We start from the raw sequence: 12,128 nt of genomic DNA, 5'->3' as shown, positions 1-12,128 counted from the left end.
TGAGCTGGAATAGCATTGTGCCAACAAGGATGAGCTGTGGATCAGGACTTTCATAGCTCAGACCTCACTAGGTGGTCTTAGGAAAGTCACTCCCTCAGCCTCAGTGTTTCCTATCTGCATTTTGGGAATAGTATATCTAGAAAGGATATGTTAAGTGCTTTAAACACTCAAAAATGTGCAATGCAAATATTAAGTACAGTATTTTTGTTCAGTGCTGTCTCCCAGAGTTTCACATAGGCATATTGTTGGACTCATGAAAAACTAGGTATTAGGTGGTGCATAATTCTGGGTGATCAGCCTTCTGGATGCTCAGTCTTCTGCAAAGCAAGAACTGGCTTGCCTATAGTGTTCTTTTTAAAATATAAGAAATGACCTTCACCTGCAAAGATGGGGGAAAAGAAAGCTATAAACAAATAAAAAAATCACAGCTTCAAGAAAAATTTCACTAATTCATAGATGAGAATAATTCAACTTTAGAAAGCTGAATAGGTAGTCAGATGGTGAATTGCCTGACTAATAACCCAATCCTATGGGCTGAAACTGCTGGTGGAACACACGTTCAGCTAGCAGTGGGTGCTGAAAGCTAGAGCCTTCCCTCGCGTGTTGCTGGAGCACCAGCCACCTGCTGAGGAAGGTAAGATGGGGGAAGGGCAGAATGGGGGGTGGGAAACAGGGCAGGGGGAGGAAAACAGGGCAGGGAGGTTGTAGGAGGAGGTGGATCCAACATTGATGGTGTGTGCCAGATCCTATCCCCTCTAGCAGCAGATTTAAACCTCTTTTCTTTCCCAATTGCCCCCCCACATGGTACAGAAAATTCATTTTTTAAGCAGCTGCAATAGCAGGTGGGAAAAGGGTAGGGTTAGCCTCTTTGGAGCTCTCAGATAAAAATACATGACTTTAGGAATATTGGTGTTAATAATCTGGTTATATGTAGCTATTTTGACCATCTTACTGTATATATATGGGGATGGCACAAATTCTTGAAACGAGACTCCTAGCAGCTAGTGGTTATGATGGCTAAGTGGAATCTGCATGCTCCAAGGCAGCCTACCATTGGATACCAATTGCTCAGAGGCACAAGGGGTGTAGTTGCCTTCATCTCCTACTTGTGGACTTTCCAAAAGCATCTGGCTGTCCAGTGCTGGAAACCAGCTGCTGCACTAGATGGCTTCACTTTGGTCTGAGCCAATAAGGGTGTTCTTATGTTCTTATATTTGGCATGCCTTGAAGAAATATACTGTACTGTGCTATCTCGGAACCAAAGTTGTACTAACTCTGTGTTCTAAACATGTTTTTCTCACCTAAGATTCATGACACCTTTTTCAATCTGTTGTACTGGTCTGTCAAGCCCAATTGTGTTTGCTTCAACTGATTGCAGCTCTCTGCAGTCCTGAGCAGGTCTTTCCCAGCTTTGCTAGGTGAGATATTTTGAGATGAGATTCTGGAGATTGAACTTATGACTTTCCACGTGCAATCGATGAACACCACTGACCGATGTCTGAAAGCAGAAAAGCATAGCTCTTGCTCTGTGTGTGTCTGTGTGTGTGTGTGTGTGTGAGAGAGAGAGAGAGGGGGGGGGGTCTCATTCCCAGCCCTGCTCCCTGAAATCCTTTTTAATGAGCTACCAAGGATTGAACCAGAGTCCTTTTAATACATGCAAAGTATTCAGCCTTTAATCTGCAGCTTGGGCTGTGTTTAAAAGCAATTACAATGTTGTGCCCAGGAAAAGCACATGCAAATTCTGCTGTGAGAAAAGTCAAATGCTGTGACCAGTGAAAATTATTCCAACATCCATGTATTTCTTCTGGTTGCAATGTCCAGCTTTAGAGGTAATCACTGATATTACCCCTGCCTTTTCAAGCCTTGTATTTTCAGTCCTTAAGGTCCACATTTGCTTTTTTTTCTAAGTGGAAAATGAGATTTTCAGGCTGCCAGTTTCTGTTACTTTCTGCATTAATGCCAAACTGACACCATGACATCTCACATCGCATTCATTCCACAACCCCCATCAGAACTTTGTGTTTGCTCCTGTTCTTCCAATGATTAATCTGATTCTGTACATATGTGCCCATTTGTTATCTCCTGTTTAAAAAAGCAGATAACACATCTATTTTAAAAGAAAAACACTTGCAAGCATACAGGGCAGGCTGCCCCAGCAGAAGGATTGCATGGCTGCCTGCACAGTTGAGTTTTGTTAAACTTAATCCAGGGAATAGCCCCCTAATTTTGTGAGGAACAACTGGGTTCCTGTTTCAATAACAAACCCTGAAGAGGTGAGAGTGGGAGGTGGGACAAACCCTCAACAGGTGAGAGGTGGAGGGACTAACTAAAAGAAGACCAAGTCATAATTACACCAAACTGACTGGACAAAGCAAGCCCAAAACACCTGCACCTGAGGCAGTGTGCCAAGCACTGCTACTCCTTACCTAGTGAGGCACCAGCCTCTGCTCCCTCCACTTCCTGGGCTACCTGATTATCTGTCCCCCACAAACACACACACTCACTTCACCTTCTGCTCCATTCACCTCTTTCAGCCCAGGGAGCTGAAGGAAGAGGAAAAGTGGAGGTGAGTGGGTGGGCGAAAATGGGAGCCACAGCACCAATCAGCTGCCTAAGGCAACTATTTCAGTAGGCTTCAGGGATGGGCCAGTCCTGGAAGTGGCTGTATCTTTAAGGCAGTGGTGTCACCAGGGGGCAGGAGATCCACTTAGGGAATGACTCAACTATTGGCCAAAATAGTTATTTTTGAATAATACCTTTGTGTGTTTTAGCCTTGTGTTCTGAAACGTTATTTTAATGTCCTCCTTTTCACTGTGTGTGGGCCCCTGCAGGCAGCACATAGCTTTCTTGTAATTAATAAATACATGTAATTATGTTACACAGTTTTAAATTTAATAATAAGTAATATAGTGTTTTAATTAAACACATGAAAACAATATATGAGTGTTTTTAGTTTTTGTGTGTGTTGCGTCCTACATTTCTCTTGGATGTCCTACATTTTGGAGTGTCTTGTCCTCCTTTATGGTTATGACATCTGGTCACCCTGTATCAAACATTATGGCCAAATAATCTGAAGAGGAAAACACAACTGCCTTATGTAACACAAAGTGGATTTTTTATTAACAAAACTAACCAATGAGACAGATTGTTCTGAGAGTCAATGAGGTGTTAAGACACAGCAGGGGACCAATAAGGTGTTAGTATGAGTTAGCTCTCATTTCCATATATCAGAGCTAATTCAGTTGTGTGAATGTTAACAAGTTGGCCACTGGTTTTTGTTAGTTACTGATTTGTTGGGTAACCTGTATAGTTATATATTTAAATAAAGTTAATGGGGGTTACATCAACCTTAGAAGTGTGACTGCATTTAGGTTATGTGTATGATATTGTAATGTATTCTGTATGGTTCAGTACAGGAGGAGATCCATCATGGGGGTGATGCAATGAGCTCTCACACAAGGTGATACGAACCGTAGTGATACCTCTGCCTTAAGGAATTCTCTTTCTGGTTTGCTTTTCACTATTCTAGGCCCTTTGTAGGCTGACAGCACCTTTTAGACAGAACCTGTAGGCTCTCTTTTGCACCTTTTCCATTTCCACTATGTCTTTTTTGAGATGCGGCGACCAGAACTGGACACAATACTCCAGGTGTGGCCTTACCATCGATTTGTACAACAGCATTATAATACTAGCCGTTTTGTTCTCAATACCCTTCCTAATGATCCCAAGCATAGAATTGGCCTTCTTCACTGCCGCCGCACATTGGGTCGACACTTTCATCGACCTGTCCACCACCACCCCAAGATCTCTCTCCTGATCTGTCACAGACAGCTCAGAACCCATCAGCCTATATGTGAAGTTTTGATTTTTTGCCCCAATGTGCATGACTTTACACTTACTGACATTGAAGCGCATCTGCCATTTTGCTGCCCATTCTGCCAGTCTGGAGAGATCTTTCTGGAGCTCCTCACAATCACTTCTGGTCTTCACCACTCGGAAAAGTTTGTTGTCGTCTGCAAACTTAGCCACTTCACTGCTCAACCCTGTCTCCAGGTCATTTATGAAGAGGTTGAAAAGCACCGGTCCCAGGACAGATCCTTGGGGCACATCACTTTTCACCTCTCTCCATTGTGAAAATTGCCCATTGACACCCACTCTCTGCTTCCTGGCCTCCAACCAGTTCTCAATCCATGAGAGGACCTGTCCTCTAATTCCCTGACTGTGGAGTTTTTTCAGTAGTCTTTGGTGAGGGACTGTGTCAAACGCCTTCTGAAAGTCCAGATATATAATGTCCACGGGTTCTCCCGCATCCACATGCCTGTTGACCTTTTCAAAGAATTCTATAAGGTTCGTGAGGCAAGACTTACCCTTACAGAAGCCATGCTGACTCTCCCTCAGCAAGGCCTGTTCGTCTATGTGTTTTGAGATCCTATCTTTGATGAGGCATTCCACCATCTTACCCGGTATGGATGTTAGGCTGACCGGCCTATAGTTTCCCGGGTCCCCCCTCTTTCCCTTTTTAAAAATAGGCGTGCCATTTGCTATCCTCCAATCTTCTGGCACCGTGGCCGTTTTGAGGGACAAGTTGCATACCTTAGTCAAGAGATCTGCAACTTCATTCTTCAATTCCTTAATAACTCATGGGTGGATGCCATCAGGGCCCGGTGACTTATTGATCTTTAATTTATCAATGAGGTCTGAAACATCTTCTCTTTTAACCTCTATCTGACTTAACTCCTCGGTCAGGAGGGGCCGTTCGGGCAGCGGTATCTGCCCAAGGTCTTCTGCTGTGAAGACAGATGCAAAGAACTCATTTAATTTCTCTGCCATCTCAAAGTCTCCTTTTATCTCCCCTTTCCCTCCCTCACCATCCAGAGGGCCAACCGCTTCTCTGGCGGGTTTCCTGCTTCTAACATATTTGAAGAAGCTTTTATTATTCCCCTTAATGTTGCTGGCCATGCGTTCCTCATAGTCTCGCTTGGCCTCCCCTATCACCTTCTTACATTTCTTTTGCCACAGTTTATGTTCCTTTTTATTCTCTTCATTAGGGCAAGACTTCCATTTACGGAAGGAAGCTTCCTTGCCCTTCACAGCCTCTCTAACTTGGCTGGTTAGCCATGCGGGCACCCTCCTGGATTTAGTGGAACCCTTCTTTCTTTGCAGTATACACTTCTGCTGGGCCTCTATTACTGTTGTTTTAAGCAGCCTCCATGCACTCTGGAGAGATTGGACTCTTTTTACCCTCCCTTTCAACTTCCTTCTACCCAGCCTCCTCATTTGAGGGAAGTCCGCCTGTCGGAAGTCAAGGGTTTTTGTTAGAGATTTGCCTGGTATTCTTCCCCCAACGTGCATGGAGACAGGCCTCCCTTGCTTTGTGACTGCACCTGCGCACCCCTTCCCCAGCAATTGATTCATCAGAAGTGTGCTGCATCTGAAAAAGAGGTTCCATTCAGCTAATATGGCTCTTTGTTGTTGACAGAATTCTTGGGAAATTTTGCCCTCTTTAAATGCCATCTCCACCTTTGCTACAACTTGTGGCAGCAAGTTCCTCAAGCTTAATTATGTATGTTGTGTGAAGACCGACTCCCAATTGCCATTCTGCAATCCACTGCCCAGAATTGAATTGGGCATCTCTATGCTAGTGTTCTGCAAGAGGGAGGGGAGAAATTGCTCCCCCTCCTTTATATAGCTTTTATACATCTTTGCCATTTTCCCTCTTTGTTGTAGAGAGTGTGGATTGAAATAACTCTCTACAGCTCCCTTTAGGACTGTCCTAATGTTTCAAAAGATGGCCCCAAAGCCTGCAGTTGACTATCACACCTAACACATCACTTGCTTTATCCCGCCACTCGACCCTCTCCCCTCTTTTCTGCATTGAAAGTCCCTCCTGCCTGACTCGTCTTCAGCAGAACTAGTTCATCCTATCGATGATCTGGCAGATGGACAACTTTTTTGTTTTTTGGTCAGGGCAGCCTAACTGCATTTTTGTTGAGGCTGAGAAGTCCGGGCTGTTGAGGTTGCAACAAATTGTCTGCTGGGAGCAAAGGTAGGTGGAATGTGTAAAAAGTGATCCAGGGTTCTGTTTGTTCCATGCTAAAAACAGTTTAAATTCCCTGCGAAGGTAATCTGAATTCTGTGTCTGAAAACTATCTCAGTTTTCCAGTATATACAACACGGGGACGGGGGGGGGGGTATGAAATGAGGCAAACACCTCCCCAGACAAGTAGCTTCCCCTGTCCCATTGTTGGACCGCTGTGGTAATTGTAAGGAAATACGCTTTTCACATAGTGCTTTTCTTTATGAGAGCATTCATAGGCACCCCCCCAAATACACTTTGTTCCATACATGCTCATCTAATTTTTTTCAGATACAACCACTGTTACCATCCAGATGTTCTCTTATTTTGAATATTAAGCTTTTGCTTTTGTACATAGGGGTTTCAAGGAGCTCTGTGAGGCCCACCTCTGACAACTCGAGTTCTTGTAAAGTCACCCCACTGTCTCCAGAAAGTTCAGCAGGCATTGCCCCCTCCTATGCACCTTCTCTCCCAAGCCATTCTGTGGCCATGACTAGAAACTTTATTGTCTTTGAAAATAAAAATAAAAATGAAAGCTTGGATTCCAAAAAAGCTGAATTCCATAATTATTCTGCATGTGCTCTGCATGGAATCTCAGCATGCCCCTTACTTGTAGCATGGTTGTACATAAAGATTGGATGTGGCAGGAAGAGGACACTCCCAGCAAGACTTTTCATGGTAGAGCTATGATGGGTTAGACTGTTCCCACCGAAGGGTCTTAATTCAAGCAGTCTGGTATTAAATGCTCTCACTAAGGCTGTTTTTACATTCCTCTGAAACTTGGAGGATACATCAATTAACACATTAGACTCTGTCTTTCTAAAATACAAAACAAATTGAAAGGGACCTCCAGGAGCCAAGGTGGCATCTTCAGTGGGGACACCAGAATTTGGCCAGCTTGGTTCCTGACCACGGGCCCAGGTCCACCACAGGACCTGTCCGATCAAGGCAATCCCTGAACCCTTAGCACAATGGCAATGGTAGAACTCAGTGCTCCACTGGGGGTGCATGATGGCTCCATCAGGGACCTAATACAGAGCTTTACCCCAGGCACCTCTGCAACCAGACACTGGCATCAGCCTTGTAGCCTAACCCCTGTTCCCAGACAGGAGCCTAGAGCACCCCAGCAAACTGCCTAACAGAAGAGCCCTGCTAGATTGGATCAAATACCCAACTAGTCTACCCTCCTGCTTCTAGCACTGGTCAGCCAGATACCTCCAAGCAGCCTAGAAGAAGGAGCTGAAGGCAACCATTCTTCCCTTGCCTTTGTCTCCCTGATCATCACTTTCAATCCACTTCGTCACCACTACCCTTGAAATATCCTCTAATAAAACATGCAAAGGATCTGCTCATCTTATGCATGGCATTTATTTCATGTTTCATAACACTAGTCTTCCAAAAGATTTAACTCTATGACAAATCTCTCTATGACAAAGCAAGAAGCGTCTTGGTTGCCCTCCATGTGAGAGATGGAGCTGCTTGTCAGCCTGCGTGGGAGAACTGCAGGCCAGAAGTGAGACCAAACCAGGAAGATCAATTCTGAAATGTTGTTGGTTCTTGAAAGAAAAAACCTCTATAATTGTAAAAATCCCCTTGAGGGATTTAGAAACGCCTGCCTGTGTAAACCGCCTTGAATAAAGTCAGAGGAGAAATCCGATGACCAGAAAGGCGGTATATAAATACCGAGGAGTTGTTGTTGTTGTTAAATCTAAAAAAATACATTAAAATTGGTTCTGGAAGTGCCATCTTTCCACTATAAGGAATTAAATACTATTGACAATGAATTTAAACATATTTTTCTTTTCACTTTGCAGCCAATAGAGTTTTGAACAGTTACTCTAAATCTAGTTCAGGTTTTCATCTGAACTGTGAATTCCTGGCTTTTTCCACCCCAGCAATGAACATTTCTCTTCCTCAGAGCACAGTTTCTAGGTTCACATTGCTTAAACTGATTGAAGATTCAGCCTCCCCCAAGTTTTGCATTAGAAAACAGCCGGGAAGACATAATGTGGCATTTCAAGGAACAAATTGGCCTTGAGTGGATCGTCTCCCATCACTGCAGGAATCAAGTTGCCCCCAACACTACAGCACAGATGGAGAACATTTTTGAAAAAGAGAATTCTCATTGACTAGGGAACATTGAGAAATGTTTGTCCTCAGGCTGGTGCGCAACAATTGTGACTCAGTTCACTAAGCTTAGTTATGGAGAAAGATGCTTCATTTGTGGGGACAGGCCTGTTGTTCAGTGGCCATACACCTGTTTTAATAGTCATGGGCCCAGTTTCAATTCCTAACAGCATCTCCAGGTAGGGGTGACCCTGAAACTGGAACCTGGAGAGCTGCTAGCAGGCCGCATAGACCATACAAGAACATCAGAAGGGCCCTGCTGGCTCAGGCCACATGTCCACTTTGTCCAGTTTCCTGTATCTCACAGTGGCCCACCAGATACCTCGGTGAGCACACATGTATTCTGTAGCCACTTCTTTGCATCTGGTATTCAGAGGTAGGCTACCTCTAAAACCCAGTGGCATAGTTATCATGACCTATAACCTGTGATGAACTTTCTCTTCATAAATCTTTCCAATCCCTTTTAAAGGCATCTAGACCAGCCACAGATAAACCAATAGTCTGAACTGGTATAAGCAGTGGCGTCACTAGGGTTTGCGTCACCCGGTGCGGGATGCCAGCGCGTCACCCCCCATGCAGTGGGCAGGGTAGCACCCCAGGTGGTGGGTGTGGTGATGTACCATCACTCCACCCCCACTGGATTTTTGGCTGTACCTTTTGATAAAACAAAGATAGAATACATTCTGCATGAAATGATGCATTGATTGATATATAACATGCTGGTGTTATTCCTCCAAACTGTGATTTTAGTGATTTTGGTCACTAGTGGTGTCACAACCCCCCCGCCCCAGGGTGTCAACTTACTAACACCTTATTGCAGCAGCTCTCAAACTTTTAGCACTGGGACCCACCTTTTAGAATGATGATCTGTCCAAGACCCACCAGAAGTGATGTCATGGTAGAAGTGACATCATCAGGCAAATTAAAATAAATAAGTATAAATAATTAAAGTAAAACAAATAATTAAATAAGCAGAAGCCAACCCTGGTCCACCAAGTGAATTTCCTCTGTAGTCTGCCTGCAATAACACCCTCCCTTCCAAAATCAGTAAGGTTTTCAGCCCTACCCAGTGCCCAGTTCAATTTAAGAACATCTGCTTGGAGGGAGGGACTTCCTTCTCAGGTGTTTTTGGGGGCTGCACTTATTGGATCAGGACCATTCTGGTGTTGTTGGACTCCTCTCAGCCTGCCCTTTCCAACGGACTAAGGCAAGTTCACCTATTCACGAGTAACCGCGCAATATGGCTCACTTTCACTTTCCATAGGGATCCATGCATTTTTTCTCCAGTTTTTTGGTCATATCTTTTGATAGAAAGGAGATATTTCATTCTGGTATTTTGCATTGCATTTCACTCGAAATTCCACATCCAACGGTATAAATATGAAGGGGTTACTCCTCACCACCGCAATTTTAGTGTCCCCCCCCAGTGCGCATCACCCCCCTGTGCGTGTCACCTAGTGCGGCCTGCACCCCCCGCACCCTCCTAGCGATGCCACTGGGTATAAGGCAACTTACTCTTTTCCTCAGTGGTAGAGCTCATACTTTGCATGGACAGGATGCCAGGTTCTCTAGTAGCAGGACTATGAAAGACTTCTTTTTGCTTGAGAGTGTGGTGCTTGTTTTTGCATGGGACCACACCAGAAGTGTGACCTCAAACACCCTCTAGTGGGACCAATTTGGGTCCCAATGTTGCCCCTAAAAATTCCTTAAGAGACCCTGCACGCAGACTTTTGAGGAGCATGGGCTCCCCTTTCCTTTTTTACACAGTCCATGCTGCTGCCATCACATCCTCTGTCAAGTTGCACCACACCTCATCAATCTAATCCCACTAAGTGCAGCCACCATCATCCTTACCCAAGCTCATCTTAAAGTTCTTGCTCAGTTTGTCTTCCAAGGGTAGCTTATGGGAATGCATGAAAACCCAGTTTGTCTTTCAACATTGGGAAATACAATGAGGAGCTCACATTGTATGTCAGATACTGCATGAAGAAAAGTTGAGTTCTGCAATCAGCAGAAAAAGCAGATCGCCTTATTTAAACAGAGTTGCATGTCTGTTACAGGTGCTTTTAATCCCCAAAAGACATTGTGAAAACCAGCCAGGGTGGTCAGGACAGACAAGAGACAGCATTTTGTCACTCAACATATAATTTTTGGAACTCACTGCCACATGATGTGGTAACAACATGTTATGGCTTAGACCATACTACAAGAGCATGAGGCAAATTCATGGAGATGAGGTTGATCAGCAGCTATTTGCCAGAATAAACAAATGGAACCTCCATGTACAGAGGCAGTATAGTGGATCCTAGGGACAAACAGGAGAGGGCTGTTGCTTTCTTTCTCTTTTTTGTGAGCTCCCTGGAAGCATTGGTAGGAAACAGGATGCCCAATTAAAGTGGATCCTTGTTCTAATCCAGCAAGGCTCTTAACATGTTCTTCCTGTCACCCAATGGCATAGCTTAGGGGGTACAGGGGGTAGCAGTTGCACCAGGCATCAAGCTTTAGGGGGGCAACAAGCTGAGCTTGACACTCATGACCAAAATTGTGAAAATCTTGGTATGTATGAATAATACCATCATGTTATACATCATTGGAAAGGTGATTTAATGCAGAATGCAATGAAACAAACTGCACTGGAATATCTGCATTCTATCAAAAATTATAGCCAATTAAGCAGAAAATGAAAACACAACTGTCTTATGGAACAAAAAGTTGATTTGCTTAACTCCATAGTGACCTATAAGACTGATTGTTCTGAGTGCCAATGGGATGTTATTATGATACAGCATGGAACCAATAACTTTATTTATTTACTTAATTAAATTTGATTTTATTGTGCAGGGGGGGGGGGCTACAAAATCTTCTTTGACCCACCAGCAGTATCTGTTCTAGTGGCTGTCTGCTGGTATTCTTTTGCATCTTTTTAGATGGTGAGCCCTTTTGGGACAGGGAGCTATTTAGTTATTTGATTTTTCTCTGTAAACCGCTTTGTGAACTTTTAGTTGAAAAGCGGTATATAAATACTGTTAATAATAATAACAATAATAATAATTGACCCCGGGTAGCAGATAGTTGCTATGCCACTGACTGGGGGGAGGCAGCAGAGCAAGTGGGTGATGAGCTGCTGGGGGGAAGAGGTGGGTTCCCCCCCAATTTTCACATTTTAAAAAGCCTGGGCATGATGTCGCTTCCAGTTGTGACATCACTTCTGGGGCAACAAATTGAGCTTGGCACTGGGCTACATGATCATTAGCTACGCCACTGCTGTCACCATCCCTTTTTAACAGGGATCTCAGAAACCAGTCCTGGGTGTTTTTCTTCTTTCCCCTGCTCTGCTCTCCCAGGGTCAGCTTCGGAGCTATCCAAAGTTCTGATTATGTGTTAACTGAATGTATGTGGACACCCAAGGCAAAATAATACCATAGCTCCCTTTTCTGTTAGTTCCTTTAAAAATTTTTCTAACTGCATATGGACAGACCAAATTCGAGCTGAAAACCCCAGACATCCCTTTGTTTTCAGAGCATTTCCTCTCCCGCCAAGTTACCAAGTCCTGTAGCCTAGGCATGTTTAAAATGATTCCTTCTCTTCTGAAGAAAAAGAAAGCCTTTATCTTCAGCATTTTTCAAATGTTCTAAGATGTAAACTCCAGATTCTCATTCATATATTTTATCTGTAGATACTAAATCCAAAGTGAGCTACAGGGAAATTTTCTGAAGCAAATTCTCCTAAGTGGAACTGACTTGGAAACATTCAGATTTGCATTTCCTCTGTATTACAAAAATGGAATTGGGTGGGGGGGGGGGGAGGAAATGGAATAAAACATTTGACAAGGCAGCCACTAAAATTATCTACCTAAGTGATTGCCAACAACTGTTAATATTTAATCATAATTCTTAACATTTATGTATGACATTTCTAGCAGTCA

Source organism: Tiliqua scincoides, chromosome 8, assembly GCF_035046505.1.
Source record: "Tiliqua scincoides isolate rTilSci1 chromosome 8, rTilSci1.hap2, whole genome shotgun sequence".
NCBI lineage: Eukaryota > Metazoa > Chordata > Lepidosauria > Squamata > Scincidae > Tiliqua > Tiliqua scincoides.
This window is presented reverse-complemented; position numbering follows the sequence as displayed.